This window comes from Protopterus annectens, chromosome 5.part0 (assembly GCF_019279795.1).
Source record: "Protopterus annectens isolate FY-2018-M chromosome 5.part0, PAN1.0, whole genome shotgun sequence".
Classification (NCBI taxonomy): Eukaryota; Metazoa; Chordata; order Ceratodontiformes; family Protopteridae; genus Protopterus; species Protopterus annectens.
In genome coordinates, this window is record NC_056735.1 from 932412389 (window position 1) to 932433600 (window position 21212).

A 21212-nucleotide genomic window follows, 5' to 3' on the forward strand; every position below is an offset into this window, starting at 1 on the left:
ACGGCACCCTCAGTGCACACGTACACATACTACAGCACTCACGGGGACGGTTGCACACAGTACTTACGTGGACCACAAAACCGGCGGCGGTGTCTACCTCTCCCTTCATATCATCATACTATTACATGCGCATGTACTGTTACAGTACTGTGTTCTGTCGGTCTTTCAGCCTCGCGGTTATGCATATCGGTATGTTACACGTTCCATGGTTGGCGGTATCCTCTTATTTTGAACCTCCCGGATGTTCAGATTGTCGTTGCACTATGTATACTATGTACAGATATCGCGGGATACATCTCAGTCACCTTATATCCTTTTAATTCCCTGTCTTATCTGTATTATATATATGTATATGTGTACATATTTATCTATATATATATAATATATATATATATATATATATATATATATATATATATATATATATATATATATATATATATATATATATATATATATATATATATATATATATATATATATATATGTATACATCTTGCAGCGAACGTGGCAGGCACACAGCAACGCCATATGCTGTAGGACTCACGTACTGTTCAGGTGTTGGCGTTACATGTTCCACTGGCTGTTGGGTTTACAGTGTTTGGGGGCTGCCTATGTTGGAGTCACACATAAGGCCACCCATACATTACACTTTACAGGTGGTCATGTTTGTGTGCCGTCCATTTCACTGTGTATGCAGGTGGGGAGGTGTCAGTCCATGGGGCCTATGCTGTCAGAGTATGTGCTATATGTTCCCGCTTTGCCAAGGTGTAGGCATATTGGGTACGCCTCCATCTGCCTACTGGGGCTGGCACAGTGTGTTCCTGGTCTGGAACCCTCTGTGCCTGGACTGGCCTTGGCAATTGTGGTGGGCTTTGTGGCCCTTCACCATTATGTCCCTGCAGCAGCTGCTTCCGCAGGATCATATTATGTAGCATGGCACATACTATGAATATGTGGGCACATGTGCCTGGAGAGTACTGCAAGGCTCCACCAGATGTATCCAAGCACCGGAACTGTGATTTCAGCATCCCGAACACACGCTCTATGATTATTCTGGTTTGTGCATGTGCCTCATTATGGCGTTCTTGCATGTGTGTGTGCATTTCTGATGGGAGTCATCATCCACGGCTCCAGTGCATAGCCAGCATCCCCCACGAGATGGCCTTGTGGGATGTTCCCCCTGACAAATACCTGATACAGCTGTGAGGCATGCCAGATATGGGAGTCGTGGTAACTTCCAGGGCTGCCAGCACACACATCCATGATAATACCCTGGGCATTGCACACTACCTGGCAATTGATGGAGTGGAATCCCTTGTGGTTTATATAGCGTCTACCCTGCTCGCCAGGTGGTGACTTGATTTGTATGTGCATACAGTCTATCGCACCCAGTACCTCCAGGTATTGTGCCACACGGTGGAAGTGGCGCATATTGCTAGCCAAATCCTACTGAGATCTGGGGAAGTATATATGCTCATTGGCATGTGGTAACAAAGCATCCAGGAACTGGTGTAGTATCCTGGATGTTGATGCCTGTGAGATACCCATTATATCTCCAGTTGGCCTTTGAAAGGTACCTGTGGCCAGTATTCACAAGCTTGCACATACCTTTGTGTCCATTGGGATGGGTTCCCCTCTGTTGTTTCTTGTTCTCAGGCGTGGCCGGCACAGCTCCACTATTTGCTGTAACATGTCCCTGTCCACCCTGTAATGCTCTACTATCTCCAGGTCATGTAGCCCCTGGTAGGTTACCCTTGGTCTGAACACTCTCCTTCTCCTCTGAGGCCTGCGGTGGTTGTCGGTATCCTCCTCCACAACACCGTCAGTCTCTAACACATGCTGATGGATCACAGCTACGGCAGCACACAACATGTACATTTTAAAAGTTCCCAGTGTGTTTACACCTATGGTGCGGCATTTGGGAATACACGGCTGTGTGTTGTGTGCATTCACACTTTATACTATTGTGCTGTGCACACCGATGATGTCATAGGGTGTGTTTGTACGGCCATATCTAAGGGTTATCTTCCATGTTTTACCGATGGAACTACAACGGTGTTGCCTTTGGTGTTGCATTACTCTTGCCTGCCATGGATTACCTTTCGACCTTCCCTTACTATTTCTGCACGTTGCACTTACCATTTTCTGGCATGCATCCTGCAGAGCACTGTCATTTGTACTTTCATGGACATGGCATATCATGCATTTTGTGTGCTACTGCCGTTGTGCTGCCTGTCTGCTTTGCTCTGCTGTGTCAGGTCTTCTATCTTTGCAATCTGCTACCTCCCCTACTTTCTTTGTATTCATATGCCTCCCCTATCCCGTTTTGCAGGTTTCTGCATGCAGAGTTGTCAGCTGCCGCCGATTGGCCTTCGTGGGTTGATTAGTGTTGATTGCTCATTAGTACTCCAATTACACTTCTTCCGCATTTCCTTATATTCTTCACATCACCTTCCTGTTTCCGATATTGTTTGTGGGGCGTGCGTCACATGACTAGGTTCCGGGAACGTTGTCACCCTCGTACACATGCACTTTTGCGCGCATTGTGTGGTCTCAGCTAAACTATTACCCCACACCCTGGTCCTGCAGCTTTGATTTGCGATGTACAGCCCAGGTTTGCTGTGCTCCAATGTGCTTACTGCTACGGTGGCACACCCCTCTGCAGATGTCATGTATTCCCTCTGAGCCACTCCTCGGTGTATTACCGCTGCGCCGTTCGGTACAACCTTACTCCGGCGGGGAATTTGCGATTCAGTATTATCTGCCTCATTTGCATGGCATTGACTACTAATTCATAGTTACCACGCCGAAGACTGCCACAAGTCCTTGGCAACCCTTGCACCGTGGTTGTGGCGTTCCATGCATACCATGGTGTATTATGCTGTGAACCTGATGTCTATTATGATGCTGTTTTATAACATTGTTATATTATTTCATTATGTTGCACCTTCCGCACACATGTCCTGCGGTTCTGATGTGAGTTACTGTGGACATGCCATTTAAGTTGTTATTTATGTGTTGTGCATGTTTTCTTTTGCCATTGTCTGTGTATTTCGCCATTGGCATATGTTAACAGTGTGATACCTGGGTCTGACACTCTTCCATTAATCGGATGTTATGTTTGTGGAAATGTAAACCTTTTTTTTTGGTTTAAATTGCCGTGGGCTTATGCTACGCCTGCACCACTTTGTGAATCGCTATATGCCTTCATTTGCATGGTGACACACCGCACATAGGGTGTTTAGCATACCTACGCCGGGGGCTGCGCAGATTTGGCGTATGCCGGTACTGCACATGGAATTGAATCGTACCCGAATCGCTCGGCGGCCATATTTGGCGTTATAACGCCTACGCTATGCGTGCACCTGGCGCAAGGTTCATGAATCCCGGGGACTGTGTATCTAATCTACCAGGTTAGTATACATTACAACTTGTAATGCATACTGTATCTAATCTATGAGGTTAGTATACTTTACAGCTTGTAACGCACATGGTATCTAATCTACCAGGTTAATATACATAGCAGCTTGTAACACATACTGTATCTAATCCTCCAGGTTAGTACACATTACAGCTTGTAATGCACACTGTAATTTAATCTACCAGGTTTGTACAAATTACAACTTGTAACACATACTATCTCTAATGTACCAGGTCAGTACACATTACAGCTTGTAATGCATACTGTATCTACTTTACCAGGTTAGTGCACATTACAGCTTGTAATGCATACTTTATCTAAACTACCAAGTTAGTATGCATTATAGCTTGTAAGACATAGTGTATATAGTCTACCAAGTTAGTACACATTACACCTTATAACACATACTGCACCTAATTTACTTGTTTAGTGTACATTACATCTTGGAATGCATACCGTATCTAATCTAACACTTTAGTATACATTACAGCTTGTAACACACACTGTATCTAATCTGCCAGGTTAGTGTACATTACAGCTTGTAATGCATTCTGAATCTAATCTACCAGATTAGTATACATTACAGCTTGTAACACTCACTGTATATAACCTACCAGAGCAGTATACCTTACAGCTTGTAACACATACAGTACCTAATCTACCAGGTTAGTATACATTACAGCTTGTATTGCATACTGCATCTAATCGACCAGATTAGTAAATATTTCAGCTTGTAATGCATAATGTATCTACTCTACCAGGTCAGTGCACATTTCAGCTTGTAATGCATATTGTATCTAATCTACCAGGTATGTATACATTACAGCTTGTACCACATACTCTATCTAATCTACCAGGTTAGTACACATTACAGCTTGTAATGCACACTGTATCTAGTCTGCCAGGTCAATACACCTTATAGCTTGTAACACGTATACAGTATCTAATCTACCAGGTTGGTATATATTACAGTTTGTAATGCATACTGTATCTAATCGACCAGGTTAGTATATATTACAGCTTGTAATGTACAATGTATCTAATCTACCAGGTCAGTACACATTACAGCTTGTAATGCATACTGTGTCTAATCTAACAGGTTAGTATACATTACACCTTGTAATGCACACTGTATCTAATCTACCAGGTTAGTATACATTACAGCTTTTAAAGCATACTGCATATACTCTACTAGGTTAATGTACATTACAGCGTGTACTACATACTGTATCAAATCTACCAGGTTAGTATACATTACAGCTTGTAATGCACACTGTATCTAATCTACCAGGTTAGTGTACATTACAACTTCTACACACACTGTATCTAATCTACCAGTTTAGTATACATTACAGTTTATAACACACATTGTAGCTAATCTACCAGGTTAGTATACATTACATCTTGTAATGCATGCATTATCTAATCTACCAGATTAGTTTACATCACACCTTGTAATGCATTCTGCATCAAATCTATCAGGTTAGTATACATTACAGCTTGTAACTCACACTGTATCTAATCTACCATGTCAGTACACCTTACAGCTTGTAATGTATGCGATATCTAATCTACCAGGTTAGTATATATTACAGCTTGTAACAACTACGGCATCTATTCTACCAGGTTAGTAAGCATTACAGTTTGTAATGCATACTGTATCTAATCTACCAAGGTAGTATAAATTACATCTTGTAAAGCATACTATATCTAACCTACCAGGTCAGTATACGTTATAGCTTGTAATGCACACTGTATCTAATCTACCAGGTTAGTTTATGTTAAAGCTTGTAATACATACTGTATCTAATCTAACATTTTAGTATACATTACAGCTTGTAACACATGCAGTACCTAATCGACCAGGTTAGTATATATTATAGCTTGTAATTCATACTGCATCTAATCAACCAGATTAGTATATATCTCAGTTTGTAATGCATACTGTATCTACTCTACCAGGTAATTGCACATTACAGCGTATAATGCATACTGTATCTAATTTACAAGATTAATATACATTACAACTTGTAACGCATACAGTATCTAATCTACCAGGTTAGTATATAGTAGAGCTTGTAAGGCATACTGTATCTTATCTGCCAGGTTAGTATACAATACAGCTTGTAAGGGATACTCTCTCTATTGTACCAGATCAGTATACATTACAGCTTGTAATGCATTCTGTATCTAATCTACCAGGTCAATATACATTACAACTTGTAACGCATACTGTTTCTAATCTACCAGGTCATTATACATTAAAGCTTGTAATGCATACTGTATCTAATCTACCCGGTCAGTATACATTACACCTTGTAAGGCACATTATATCTAATCTACCAGGTTAGTTTACGTTACAGCTTGTAGTGCATACTGAATCAAATCTACCAGGTTAACATGCATTACAGCTTCTAAAGCACACGCTATCTAATCTACCAGGTCAGTACACTTTATATCTTATAACACAGATAAAGTATCTAATCTACAAGGATAGTATTTATTACAGCTTGTAATGCATACTGTATCTAATCTACTAGGTTAGTACATATTAGAGCTTGTAACACATACTGTATATAATCTGCCAGGTTAGTATACATTACAGCTTGTAATGCAAACTTTATCTAATCTACCAGGTTAGTATACATTACAGCCGATAATGCACAATGTAGCTAATCTACCAGGTTGGTGTGCATTACAGCTTGTAGTGCATACTGCAGCTAATCTACCAGGTTAGTATACATTACAGCTTCTAAAGCACACTGTATCTAATCTACCAGGCCGGTACACCTTATAGCTTGTAACACAGATACAGTATCTAATCCGCCAGGTTAGTATTTATTACAGCTTGTAATGCAAACTGCATCTAATGTACCAGGTTAGTGTACATTACAGCTTGTAACCCACAGTGTATCTCATCTACCAGGTTAGTATACATTACAGCTTATAGCACACACTGTATGGAATCTACCAGGTTCGTATATATTACAGCTTGTAATACATACCATATCTAGTCTACCAGATTAGTATACATTACAGCAGGTAATGCATACTGTATCTAATCTACCAGGTCAGTACACCTTACAGCTTGTAACATGTGTAGTATCTAATCTACCAGGATAGTTTATATTACAGCTTGTAGCGCATACTACATCTAATCAACCAGGTTAGTATAGATTACAGCTTGTAATGCATACTGTATCTAGTCTACCAGTTTAGTATGCATTACAGCTTGTAATGCATACTGTATCTAATCTGCTAGGACAGTATACATTACAACTTGTAACACTCGCTGTATCTAATCTATCAGGTTAGTATACATTATAGCTTGTAATGCATACTGTATCTAGTCTACCAGTTTAGTATATATTACAGATTGTAATGCATACTGTATCTAATCTAGCAGGTTAGTATACATTACAGAGTGTAAAGCATTCTGTATCTAATCTACCAGATTAGTATACATTACAGCTTGTAACGCACCCTGTATCTAATCTACCAGGTTAGTATACATTACAGCTTGTAACGCATACTGTATCTAATCTTCCCAGTCAGTACACTTTACAGCTTGTAACACATACAGTACCTAATCTACCAGGTCAGTATACATTACAGCTTGTAATGCACACTGTATCCAATGTACCAGGTTGGTATGCATTTCAGCCTGTAGTGCATGATGTAGCTAATATACCAAGTTAGTATACGTAACAGCTTCTAAAGCACACTGTATCTAATCTAACAGGTTAATGTACATAACAGCTTGTAATGCATACTGTATCTAACCTGCTAGATTAGATACAGCTTGTAATGCATACTGTATCTAATCTAGCAGGTTAGTATACATTACAGCTTGTAACGGACACTATATATAATCTACCAGGTTAGTATACATTAGAGATTTTAACACACACTGTATCTAATCTACAAGAGTATTACACATTGCATCTTGTAATGCATACATTACATAATCTACCAGGTTAGTATACATTACAACTAGTAATGCACACTGTATCTAATCTACCAGGTCAGTACACCTTACAGCTTGTAACACATGCAGTATCTAATCTACCAGGTTTGTATGTATTACAGCTTGTAACACATAATGGCATCTAATCTACCAGGTTAGTATACATTACAACTTGTAATGCATAATCTAGCTAGTCTACCAGGTTAGTGTACATTACAGCGTGTAATGCATATTATATCTAATCTACCAGGTCAGTATACATCATAGCTTGTAAAGCACACTGTATCTAATCTACCAAGTTAGTGCACTTTACAGCTTGTAATGCATACTATATTTAATCGACCACTTTAATATACATTACATCTTGTAATGCACACTGTATCTAATCTGCCGGGTTAGTATACATTACAGCTTGTAATGCATTCTCCATCTAATCTACCAGATTAGTATATATTTCAGCTTGTAATGCATGCTGTATCTACTCTACCAGGTCAGTGCACATTACAATCTCGTAATACATACTGCATCTAATCTACCAGGTCAATATCCATTACAACTTGTAATGCATACTGTATCTAATCTACCAGGTCTGTATGCATTACAGCTTGTAACACATACTCTATCTAATCTACCAGCTAAGTACACATTACAAATTTTAATGCACACTGTATCTAATCTACCTGGTCAGTACACCTTATAGCTTCAACACATATACAGTATCTAATCTACCAGGTTGGTATATAGTACAACTTGAAGTGCATACTGTATCTAATCTACCAGATTAGTACACAATACAGCTTGTAATGCATACTGTATCTAATCTACCAGGTTAGTATACATTACAGTTTGTAATGCATACTGTATCTAATCTACCGTATTAGTATACATTACAGTTTGTAATGCACACTGTATCTAATCTACTAGGTCAGTATACATTACAGCTTATACTGCATCCTGTATCTAATCTACCAGGTTAGTATACATTACAGCTTGTAACGCACACTGTATCTAATCTACCAGGTTAGTATACATTACAGCTTGTAACACAGACTGTATCTAATCTACCAGGTTAGTATATATTACGCTTGTAATGCATACATTATCTAACCTAGCAGGTTAGAATACATTGCAGCTTGTAATGAAAACTGTATCTAATCTACCAGGTCAATACGCATTACAGCTTGTAACGCACGCTGTAGCTAATCTAGCAGGTTAGTATAAATTACTGCTTGTAACACACACTGTATCTAATCTACCAGGTTAGTATATTTTACAGCTTGTAGTGCATACTGTAGCTAATCTACCAGGTTATTTTATTTTATTTTATTTTTATTTATTTTACATTTGTTGACCGGGCTAGTCTAGCTGGGTACATGTCCTTTTTCAGTAGAGGCCCGGGGAGAAAAGCTCCCACAATTAACAGAAGTATAACTTTACAATTAGATACAAGAAATTACATTAATATAAAATCAAACAATAACAACATCTAAATATACAAGCTGATAGTTTGGTAAACATTTGTTGAGATGGCCATATGACATAGATACCTGAGGAGATAGTAAGATACTAGATAAAACTTGAGAGGTAGAACAGAAATTAGATACTAATAAACCTGTGGGAATTAATCAGGGTTGGAACATGGGCATAACCATTGAGACTTAAGTAATTCTCTGAGATTAGTTTTGAATAGATTGAGTGAGGTCAGGAGCCTGAGGTTGTTGGGAAGGGAATTCCATTGCTTTCTAATGGAGTTAGCATAAAGAGCATCGCCGCCCATGTTATTAGATTTGATGGTTAATATCTGAATACTGTTTGAGGATCGAAGGCTACTTAAGTTGGTGTAGGGGGTCAGGATTTTGGTCAGCGAGGGGGTTTTCTCTGGTTGATTGATTATTTTGAATGCTTCGGAGAGTTGGTTTAGTTTAAGCAGATTGGGCAGTTCCAACCAGCCAAGTTTCTTGAGGTTGAGGCAATGGTGGGTACGATAGGATGTAGCTGTTACGAATCTGGCAATATGATGGTAGGTGGTAGAGAGGTTATTAAGCTCACGTTTGATGAGGAATGATAGTATTGGTGAGGCATATAGTAGGGTGGAAAGGAGATGGGTACGAGCAATGGTTAATTTAGCATGCGGGGTAAGAAAGTTCTTGATTTTGTACATGGAGCTAAGTTTCTTGTTAACTGACTTAATAGTTTGAGCAATGTGCATGTCGAATTTAAGCTTGTGGTCAATAGTGACACCTAGTAGTTTGGTATGGGGGACGGGCTCAATGATGGTGCCATTAGAGGATTCCACAAAAAAGGTCCTGGGATTATCAGGTGGTGGTTCTTGGGGTAGGGAAGTGGTGGGCGTGGGGAAAAATAGAAGTAACTTGGTTTTAGTCGGGTTGAGTATGAGTTTCCGGTCAGAGAACCATTGTTCAACTTTGGCAAAACATTGTTGGGTAGCTGCTTGGAGATTCTGAAGAGACAGATCGGAGCATATCAGGGTTGAGTCATCTGCATATTGAATGCAGGTGGCTGTGGGGATAACTGTGTGCAGATCATTTATGAAAATAGAGAAAAGAAGGGGACCAAGTATGGAGCCCTGTGGAACACCGATATTGTTTGAGAGCAGGTGAGATAGACTATTTTGCCATTGGACTGCTTGTTGCCTGCCAGCGAGGTAATCCTTAAACCAGCTTAGGGCCAAGTTGTCAAGATGGAGGGTTTGTAGGGTATATAGTAGTAGCTGGTGGTTAACCATATCGAAAGCTTTCGATAGGTCAAGAAAGAGAGCAGAGGATGTTAGTTTTTTGTTACGGTTACTATTGACTGAGTCTACAAAGGAGAGGAGGGCAGTGGTAGTACTGTGATGGGGGCGGAAGCCATGCTGGGTTATAGACAGTAGATTATTGAGGGTAAGGTAGCGTAGGAGTTGTTTGTGAACACACCGTTCCATAATTTTAGCTATTGGAGACAATATTGCGATGGGTCTATAGTTAGATGTTTCTGTGGAGGAGCCTCCCTTGTGAAGTGGAATGATGTATGAAATTTTCCAAATGGGGGGGACGGTGGCCTCAGTAATGGATCTATTAATCAGGATTGATATAGGATAGGCAATGACATCAGACGACATTTGTAGGTATTCCGCTGGGAGGCGATCGGCCGCTAGGGTGGACGGTTTCAGTTTTTTTAATAGGGTACGAATGTAGGAGGTAGAAACTGGTTGTAAGTTAAAGGAGAGAGAAGCTGTGTCATCAGGAAGAGTTAAGCTTGTAATGCACACTCTATCTAATCTACCAGGTCAGTACACATTAAACCTTGTAACACAGATACAGTAGCTAATCTACCAGGTTAATATACATTACAGCTTGTAATGCACACTCTATCTAATCTACCAGGTCAGTACACCTTAAACCTTGTAACACAGATACAGTATCTAATCTACCAGGTTAGTATTTATTACAGCTTTTAATGCATACTGTATCTAATCTACCAGGTTAGTATATATTAGAGCGTGTAACGCATACTATATCTAATCTACCAGGTTAGTATTTATTACAGCTTTTAATGCATACTGTATCTAATCTACCAGGTTAGTATATATTAGAGCTTGTAACGCATACTGTATCTAATCTATCAGGTTAGTATATAATACAACTTGTAATGCATACTGTATCTAATCTACCAGGTCAGTATACCATATAGCTTCTAATGCCTTCTGTATCTAATCTACCAGAACAGTATACATTACAGCAAGTAATGTACACTGTATCTAATCTGCCAGGTTAGTATACATTACAGCTTGTAATGCATACTGTATCTAATCTACCAGGTTAGTATACATTACAGATTGTAACGCACACTGTATCTAGTCTACCAGGTCAGTATACATTACAGCTTGCAATGCATTCTGTATCTAATCTACCATATCAGTATATATTACACCTTTTAACGCACACTGTATTTAATCTACCAGGTTAGTATACATTACAGCTTGTAATGCATACTTTATCTAATCTACCAGGTTAGTATACATTGCAGCTGGTAACGCACACTGTAGCTAATCTACCAGGTTGGTATACATTACAGCTTGTAGTGCATACTGTAGCTAATCTACCATGTTAGTTTACATTACAGCCTCTAAAGCACACTGTATCTAATCTACCAGGTCGGTACACCTTATAGCTTGTAACACAGATACAGTATCTAATCTACCAGGTTAGTATTTATTACATCTTGTAACGCATACTGTATCTACTCTACCAGGTTAGTATACATTACAGCTTCTAACTCTCAGTGTATCTCATCTATCAGGTTAGTATACATTACAGCTTATAACACACACTGTATCTAATCTACCAGGTCAGTACACCTTACAGCTTGTAACACTTGCAGTATCTAATCTACCAGGTTAGTTTATATTACAGCTTGTAGCGCATACTACATCTAATCTACCAGGTTAGGATATATTACAGCTTGTAATGTATACTATATCTAGTCTACCAGTTTAGTATACATTGCAGCTTGTAATGCATGCTGTATCTAATCTACCAGGTCAGTATACATTACAGCTTGCAACACACGCTGTATCTAATCTACAAGATTAGTATACATTACAGCTTGTAATGCATACTGTATCTAATCTACCACTTTGTTGTACATTACAACTTGTAATGCACACTGTATCTAATCTACCAGGTTAGTATACATTACAGCTTGTAATGCATTCTGTATCTAATTTACCAGGTTAGTATATATTACAGCTTGTAACGCACACTGTATCTAATCTACCAGGTTAGTATACATTACAGCATGCAACTCATACTGTATCTAATCTACCAGGTCAGTATACCTTACAGCTTGTAACACATACAGTACCTAATCTACCAGGTCTATATACATTACAGCTTGTAACACACACTCTATCTAATCTACCAGTTTAGTATACATTACAGCTTGTAATGCATACTGTATCTAATCTACCAGGTTATTATACATTACAGCTTGTAGCGCACACTGTATCGAATCTACCACGTCAGTATACATTACAGCTTGTAATGCACACTGTATCTAATCTACCAGGTTAGTATACATTACAGTTTTTAATGCACACTGTATCTAATCTACCAGGTTAGTATATATTACAGCTTGTAAAGCACACTGTATCTAATCTACCAGGTTAGTATAAATTACAGCTTGTAACGCACACTGTATCTATGTTAACAGGTCAGTACACCTTACAGCTTGTAACACAAACAGTATCTAATCTACCAGATTAGTATACATTACAGCTTGTAACGCACACTGCATCTATGTTAACAGGTCAGTACACCTTACAGCTTGTAACACATACAGTATCTAATCTACCAGGTTAGTATACATTACAGCGTGTATTGCATACTGCATCTAATCTACCAGGTTAGTATATATTTCAACTTCTAATGCATACTGTATGTAATGTACCAAGTTAGTATACATTACAGCTTGTAACACATACTGTATCTAATCTACCAGGTCACTACACCTTACAGCCTGTAGCACATACAGTATCTAATCTACTAGGTTAGTATATATTACAGCTTGTAATGCATACTCTATCTAATCTACCAGGTTACTCCACATTACATCTTGTAAGGCATACTGTGTCTAATGTACCAGGTTAGTACACCTTATAGCTTGTAATGCATACTGTTTTTTATCTGCCAGGTTAGTACACATTACAGCTTGTAATGCATACTTTATCTAGCCTACCAAGTTAGTATACATTAGAGTTTGTAACGCATACTGTATCTAATTTACCAGGTTAGTACACATTACAGCTTGTTACGCATACTGTATCTAATCTACCAGGTTAGTATACATTACAGCTTGTTACGCATACTGTATTGAATCTACCAGGTTAGTATACATTACAGTTTATAATGCACACTGTATCTAATCTACCATGTTAGTACACATTACAGCTTGTAACGCGTACTGTATCTAATCTGCCAGGTTAGTATACATTACAGCTTGTAACACATACTGTATCTAATTTACCAGGTTAGTACACATTACAGCTTGTAATACACCCTGTATCTTAAACATCCAGGGTCGTAGAAATTATAACTTGTAACGCATACTGTATCTAATAAAAAAACAAAACAGTACGGCAATATAAAACCATACTTTTAATGAAACAAAATGACAAACAACCAGTAAGCGCTTTCGTTCATATAGAACTTCTTCAGACCTGGTTGCATCACAAAAAACACTACATATAAATGGTTTTCAAAATCACATGACATAATACACTACCAATGCTTTAACCCTTTCTTATATAAAACTACTTTAAACTTTTCTCTCTCATTCATACCTGGATCTGCATCTGTATTAAGCCTTTCTTGCCAGGAATATTCCTTCCAATTTAAATCATCTTCTGCATCACATCTTTTTTCTGCATCAAAGACTTGATCAATTATAGTAAATCTAAACTCCACTTTGATATTATTATGACCATCCACAATATGTCTTGCTAGGGCATTCAATAAATTTAGTCTATCAGCAGCCCTAAGATGTTCATAAATTCTACGATGGAAACTGCGCACAGTTCTACCTATATAAAATCCCTGACAAGAAATAGATAATATTAGATAAACAACAAATTTAGAATTACAATTATAATTACCCCGTATATTAATAGTATAATTCCTAGCACTCACAGTTACATGGTTACCTGAGTACACATACTTACAATAATTACAATAATCATAGCTAGACATCCCATTATAAATAGAAATATCATCATATCTCTTAGTTTCAAAATCATTTTTCATACTTTTCCCTCACTTAATAACAAAAACTAGTCTCTCACCTATCAATTTATCCTGAACATTTTTTTTTAAATTTCCAGTTATTATTGATGACCTTCTTTATACTAACTAAATCCACTGAATTATCTAATATACAACACAAATTAAAAATCTAAATTCAGCTTAATAATATTCATATCATAAGGAATCCCCCCCTTTTCTAATAACTAAAGTCTTGGTCATAGCTTCATCTATGACCTTAATGGGATAACCTCTTATCAAAAATTTATTTTTCAAAACTTCACACTCTTCTAAAAAATAATCATCTTCATCAGTAAGCCTATTTATTCTATCAAATTGGCTATGGACTATATTATTTTTCAGTTTTACGCCATGCATACTACCGTACTCCAGATAACTATTACTCTGAACATCTTTTTTATATATTTTCACTAAACTTTTATCATATTTCTTATATACTGTAAGAGCCAGGTAATTTATGCTCAATTTATTGCTATTAAAAGAAAACATCAAATAACCAAAATCAGAATGTAAATATTCACAAACATTATGTAGTTCTATTTCAGAACCCACCCATAAAAAAACAAATCATTAATAAAACGTTTGTAAAAATAATCAGCAAATCTAGAATTCAAGATATGTCTCTCCCAACTTGTTATGAAGAAATTAGCATAACTGGGGGCCATAGCTTCCCCCATAGCCATGCATTTGCATTGCTTATAAAATCTATTATCAAAAGTAAAATAATTATCAGATAATATCACATCCAATAATTCAGATAACAAACTCATTTCATCAGCAGCAAAACCTGAACAACCTCTCAAAATGTCTGTTACTCTTTCAATTCCTTCACCATCAGGAATTCCAGTATATAAAGAACACACATCTGCAGTTACCAACCATGTATCCTTTCCTGCAGAAATACTTTTTACACTTTGCATAAAATCAAATGAATCCTTAATATACAATTGAGCTATAATAACTCCTCTTTGCAAACATTTATCAACAAATATAGCCATGGACTCAGCTTTGCTCCCACCATTAGCCACTATAGGCCTAAAACTTGGTTTATCCAAATTCTTATGAATTTTGGGAAGGCCAAAAAACCTCCCCAATCTTGACTTCTTAACACTAAAATAATCAGCCAATTCATTGCTGATTCTTCCTTCAACCACCCATTCTTCAATTAGTGAATCAATAAAGTTATAAGCCTTATTAATTTCACTCCAACTGACTTCACAATAAAAACTAGCATCTGTTAAAATCTCTAAAATACTTTTCTTGTAAAAACCATAGCCCATGACTACCACAGTGTTACCTTTATCTGCTTTAGTAATATAAACATCTTTATTTTACATAAGCACCTTTAAGGCATTTTTATTCTTTAATAGACATATTATAGAAAGCATTTTCACTTTTACAAGCTAACAAGTCTCTCACTTCTTTTTCACATTAATATAAATGCCTCAAACACAGGCCTTAAAGGAGGATTAAAAATGCTGGGCTTTTTAAAACAAACTTGTTGACAAACAGTACCATGAAAAAAACATTTTAAATTAATTTTACGCACAAAGTCTCTCAAAGCATTATTCATGGAAACAATGTTAGCCCTAGAAGATGGCACAAAATTCAAACCTTTACTCAGAACATTAATTTGCTCTGAGTTTAAAACCAAAGAAGATAGAGTAACTATCTTAAATTTCAAATTTAATGTATCTTTATTTAACAGTTGCGCTGCTGATCTCTGTATGCCCTTTCGTTGTGAGTCTTGTAAAACTTGGCTGCTTTCTGACAACAGCAATGCTCGTTCATGCTTATATAGGCATTCTTCCTGACATTTTTGTTGTTGTTGAAAAACTTTTTTTTTTGTCCATACCACTGCTTTTTCTGTGCCCATGGCTGTTTTTTCCAACCGGAAAATGTTTTCCTTGCTGCTACTTGCGCCCAGGTTCTTGAACCTGTGTCTCCATCTTGATACACATTGACACGCTGAAAAACCTGCTTATTATGTCCATTACTTGAACAGACACTAGCTTTATTATTTATATCATCAGGAGAATGCCCCTCATCCGTTCTAATTCTTTTAGCTGCTCTAGTCTCAGTTTCCTGGTCATTCTCGACATTGTTGTCCATATTATTACTCGCTGCTTCGGACACAGTCTAATTGTGATACAGTCCCCTTTGATAGTCAACCTCATCACGATGGAATTTCTTAAGTTTCCATTTCTGCTGCATTTCACTCTCTTTGTTAAGCTTCGTTTGTATCATTTCTACCCTAGATTCAAAATTAGGTGGAGAAATCTTCTTTTTCAGTGAATTATACAAACTGACCACACTGTCATTCAAATTAGCCAGCTTGTACTTCGCGTCTTCAAGTAATAGCGGAACATAGTGTATACCCACACTTTCATTCAGCACTTTCCATGTAATCAGCACTTCATCAGAAGCTAATTCACCAGCTGGCATATTGTGCACCCTGAGCCCTCTTGGGACTCTTTTTACTGCTAAAGATCCATCAAAAAAGTGAATTTCCCATTGAAGTCTTTTAATTTTCAATAAATTATTCTCAAGTAAGTTGATCTTACTCATATAAATGGGATTGCTATCTGATTTGCTCAACAAAGGGGCTCATCTTTCTGTGACAAACGGATTCACTGGATGCGATAAACAATCACCAAGCAATTTATCTGTTTGTACAACATTACTCTTCGGTGCTTTGTTGTCAAATCTAATATAATTTCTCTTAGGAACAGTTCCAAAGCCAGACACAGACACAGAACTTGCCCCTTTTGGTGATTTATCAAGGCCAACTTACTCTACAACACCTTTACCATTGTCCAGCAGCAAATTATTCAGAGTATCATGTAACATAAAACCAGACGGTACAACCAGAAAACTGGAATTATGTTGCTGTTGCGAAAACATGCTGGGCTGAGACAAAGAATTGCCATAAGTAAAAGTCATAACCTCTAATTTAAAACTTCAAACTTCTTGAAAAAGTTGTATTCCAAATTAAATAAAAAACAAACGACAATATGGCAATATAAAACCACACTTTTAATGAAACAAAATAACAAACAACCAGTAAGCTCTTTCATTCATATAGAACTTCTTCAGACCTGGTTGCATCACAAAAAACACTGCATATAAATGGTTAAAAAAATCACATGACATAATACATTGCCAGTGTTTTAACCCTATTATATAAAACTACTTTCAAATTTTCTCTCTCATTCATAACTGGATCTGCATCTGTATTAAGCCTTACTTGCCAGAAATACACATAATATACATTGCAGATTGTAACACATATTGTATCTAAGTTACCAGGTCAGTACACCTTACAGCCTGTGGCACATACAGTATCTAATCTACCAGGTTAGTATACATTACAGTTTGTAATGCATACCGCATCTAATCTACCAGGTTAGTATATATTTCAACTTGTAATGCATACTGTATCTAATCTACCAGGTCAGTACACATTACAGCTTGTAATGCATACTGTAGCTAATCTACCAGGTTAGTATACATTACAGCTTGTAACGCGTACTGTATCTAATCTACCAGGTTAGTCCACATTACAGCTTGTAATGCACACATTATCTTAATCTACCAGGTTTGTACAAATTACAACTTCTAATGCACACTGTATCTAATCTACCAGGTTAGTGTACATTACAGCTTGTAATGCACACTGTATCTAATCTACTAGGTTAGTATACATTACAGCTTGTAACACATACTGTATCTAATGTACCAGGTTAGTATACATTGGAGCTTGTAATGCATTTTGCATCTAATCTACCAAGTTAGTATACATTACAGCTTGTAACATATACTGTATCTAATGTACCAAGTTAGTACACCTTACAGCTTATAATGCATACTATGTCTAATGTACCAGGTTAGTATACATTACAGCTTTTCATTTCAGTATACCACTCATGGAAATATTGTACTAGAGTCTCTCTAAACCTTGTAGTATCACACCAAGTGAAAACATCTCATGACTTATTTTACCTACAAAACTCTACACTGCTAACCTCCTCTGCATTTGTTTGTACGTTATTATATTATTATGTTCCAATGATTCTAGGTAGGGAGATAGCAATTCTTGATATCCCTAATATGTGAGATATCTGCATTAGAATATGCCATTCTGTCTTTCTCTGAAAGGTAGAAACATACTAGATTTTTCTCATTAAGCATACAGAGGTAATATCCATTATGCATTGTAGTTTACATCACTTATTTTGCTAACTTATTCAAATGTCTTGAATGTTGAATTTTCCAATAACAAGCTTTTTGGCATTCTAAGAAGCAGCAGTGCTTCAGTGCTATAAAACATGTCAGTGTCATCTGAAGGAAATGTTAAGACTTGTCAGATATTTGAACAGTTTAGGGACAGAAAGAGTTATATAGCTCAGACAATCGTGCCAGGTTGTATTATGTACATTCAGTTTTGCTTCACTGCACTATAGGTATTACTTTCACCATGTGAATTTGCTGTCACTATTATTCTGCTAATATATTTATATTACTTCAAATACATTGGGTTATGGGCATTTATGCAATATTTAAATATGCTTTCTCTTTGTATATTAGTTGGTAAACATTAATATTTGCAAACCCACTTGTTCATAATAGGGGCTTTTTTTCCTGCATCCCCTCTATAAATGGAGTGCTAAGACAATCAAGAAAATATAAATAAACATGAAAGTCACATGGTTAAGCTTTCTACATGTTCAATAAAACAACAGACTTTCAAACTATTAAAAATATTTTAATACTTCAACAACTTAATAGCAAAACACAAAGCTTTCAGGAAAACCTTCATCAATGTGCCATCATTATATAAAACTTTCTCATATTTAAATACAGCATTTAAAAAACATCACTAACCCAGCCCAATCAAATATCACAATTAATTAACAATTTTTAACGGTTTGGATGTTCGTTTGTTTATTGAACTATTTTAATTTCTTTGTAACATGACTCTATTTGCTGAGATGTATTCCTTTTGTTGCTGTTAAGCTTTCTACATGTTAAGAGTGCGAAGCCTCACTGTCAGATATTTCACATATATAAAAACACACATTACAGAGAAGGAGATCAAACCATACTGCCTTACATGTTTGTTACATTGATTGGAGAGAAATAGACTTCAAAAGCTTTTTCAATTCCAGTTCTTTCTCCTTCTTCTTTTTTTTTATTATTGTTTACTTCATCCTTCTATACGAGATCAAATGGTAACTAACACAAGGGCATATCATCACAATGAATCTTTGATCTCATGCAACACAAAATGCCATACAAATAAGGAAAAATATTACCGTGTTTCAAAGGTAGAACATGAAATGCATTATTTCACAAAAAAAATACCACTCTTGGTTTGCCCCATACAATCCTTAATGTATTTCAATTCTCAGTACAGCTAATCTGCACATGTATTTGACTGAAAGGTAGAAATTAGTTTCTTCTTGAAAATACCACACAAAACATAAGAACTGAAATATATGCAATTAAAATGATTGTATCAGCATACACATTAACAATAGTTTATAAACTGGTATGGTTTATGATCTATACTCATTGTGATAGAGATCTACTCTATTATCATTGCCTCAGAATTAAATCTTCAACACTGGTGAATGGCAGCATAACACATATAAATATAATGCTGTCTTTTAATAATGTACAGGCTTGGTATATCCTGCTAATAATTATATATACCTGGTCATGAAGCAGTAGCATAGACTCTGCCAGTTTCTGCATTAAAAATGCATGTTTTGCAATATATTGCCACTTCTAACAATTTCTCCTACCTGTATGTATAGAATTTCCTGCTTCAGTTGCTCCTGTCATATAATAATGTAATTAGCATAACTAAACCGTCAGTTTGGTCTAATGGCATTACACTATTACAGTGTATCAGAATACCAATTTGGCTTCATAAACACTTTCAAGAAGCGCATTTCCCTTCATATGTTAAGCTCTATGAGAGAACGGAGTTAACAAGAGACATGAAGGGCACCTCATTTAATGAAAATGATTTATAGCCCTGTAATTAACTCACTCTGATTGTTTTCACTTTGTTATACTTTACTGTATATACTCTTCCAATGTATTCATATCAAACGTACTTGCTTTATGTTATGCTGTTGTTATGTACCCACTGTATGTCTTGTTTTCTTGTTACTTGTAGATCTTTTCTCCTTGGGCCTCACTGAAAATGGGTTCTTGCCCAGTGGACTATCCCAGTAAAGAAATGCAAATAAATAAATAAATAAAGCGGACCATGATCCCTTTCTTTTACATTACCTGTACTGCAGTGAGATATGGAAACTGGCAATACTTGCTTGTAATCTGGTAAATTGTCTGCTTGTAAACTGGTAATCATGCTTCTTAATACATAAGTGGTGAACTTCATGACACCCATGCAGATGGACAATACAGTTATGACTACTGAATCCTATACAATTGCACTTTATAAGCACTTACACGAGTGCATGGATCGTGCTATCCCTTACAGAGCCAAGACGCTATCCTCCAAAAAAAGGAAGCCAATCTGGTGGTCCCCTGCCATAAACAAACTGTACAACAGAAGGAAAAAACTGTTGCAAAAGAGAGTAAAATCCCATGAGTGGAGAAGCTCCCTGGTCAGCCTCAGTAAGAAGCTGCGATCCCTGATAAAATCCTTCAAAGCTAGTTATGAAAACAAAATCGCCACTGATTCTAAAGACAACCACAAAGCATTCTACAGCTATGTCAAGAATCTCAATGGCAACACTCAGATCTGCTCTGAGTTACAGCACAATGGCACTAAATATACAGAGCCAACTGATATTGCCAACATCCTGGCAGATAGGTTCAGTGCTAACTTTACCCCCCCCCCCCCACCCCCTAAAGAGCCCATCTCTATACCGGAAGAATGCAAAGTTCCTGTAATCATGACTGCACAGGTAAAAAACACACTCTCCAAAGCCATGAACACAGCATCCATGGAAGCAGACAACATCCC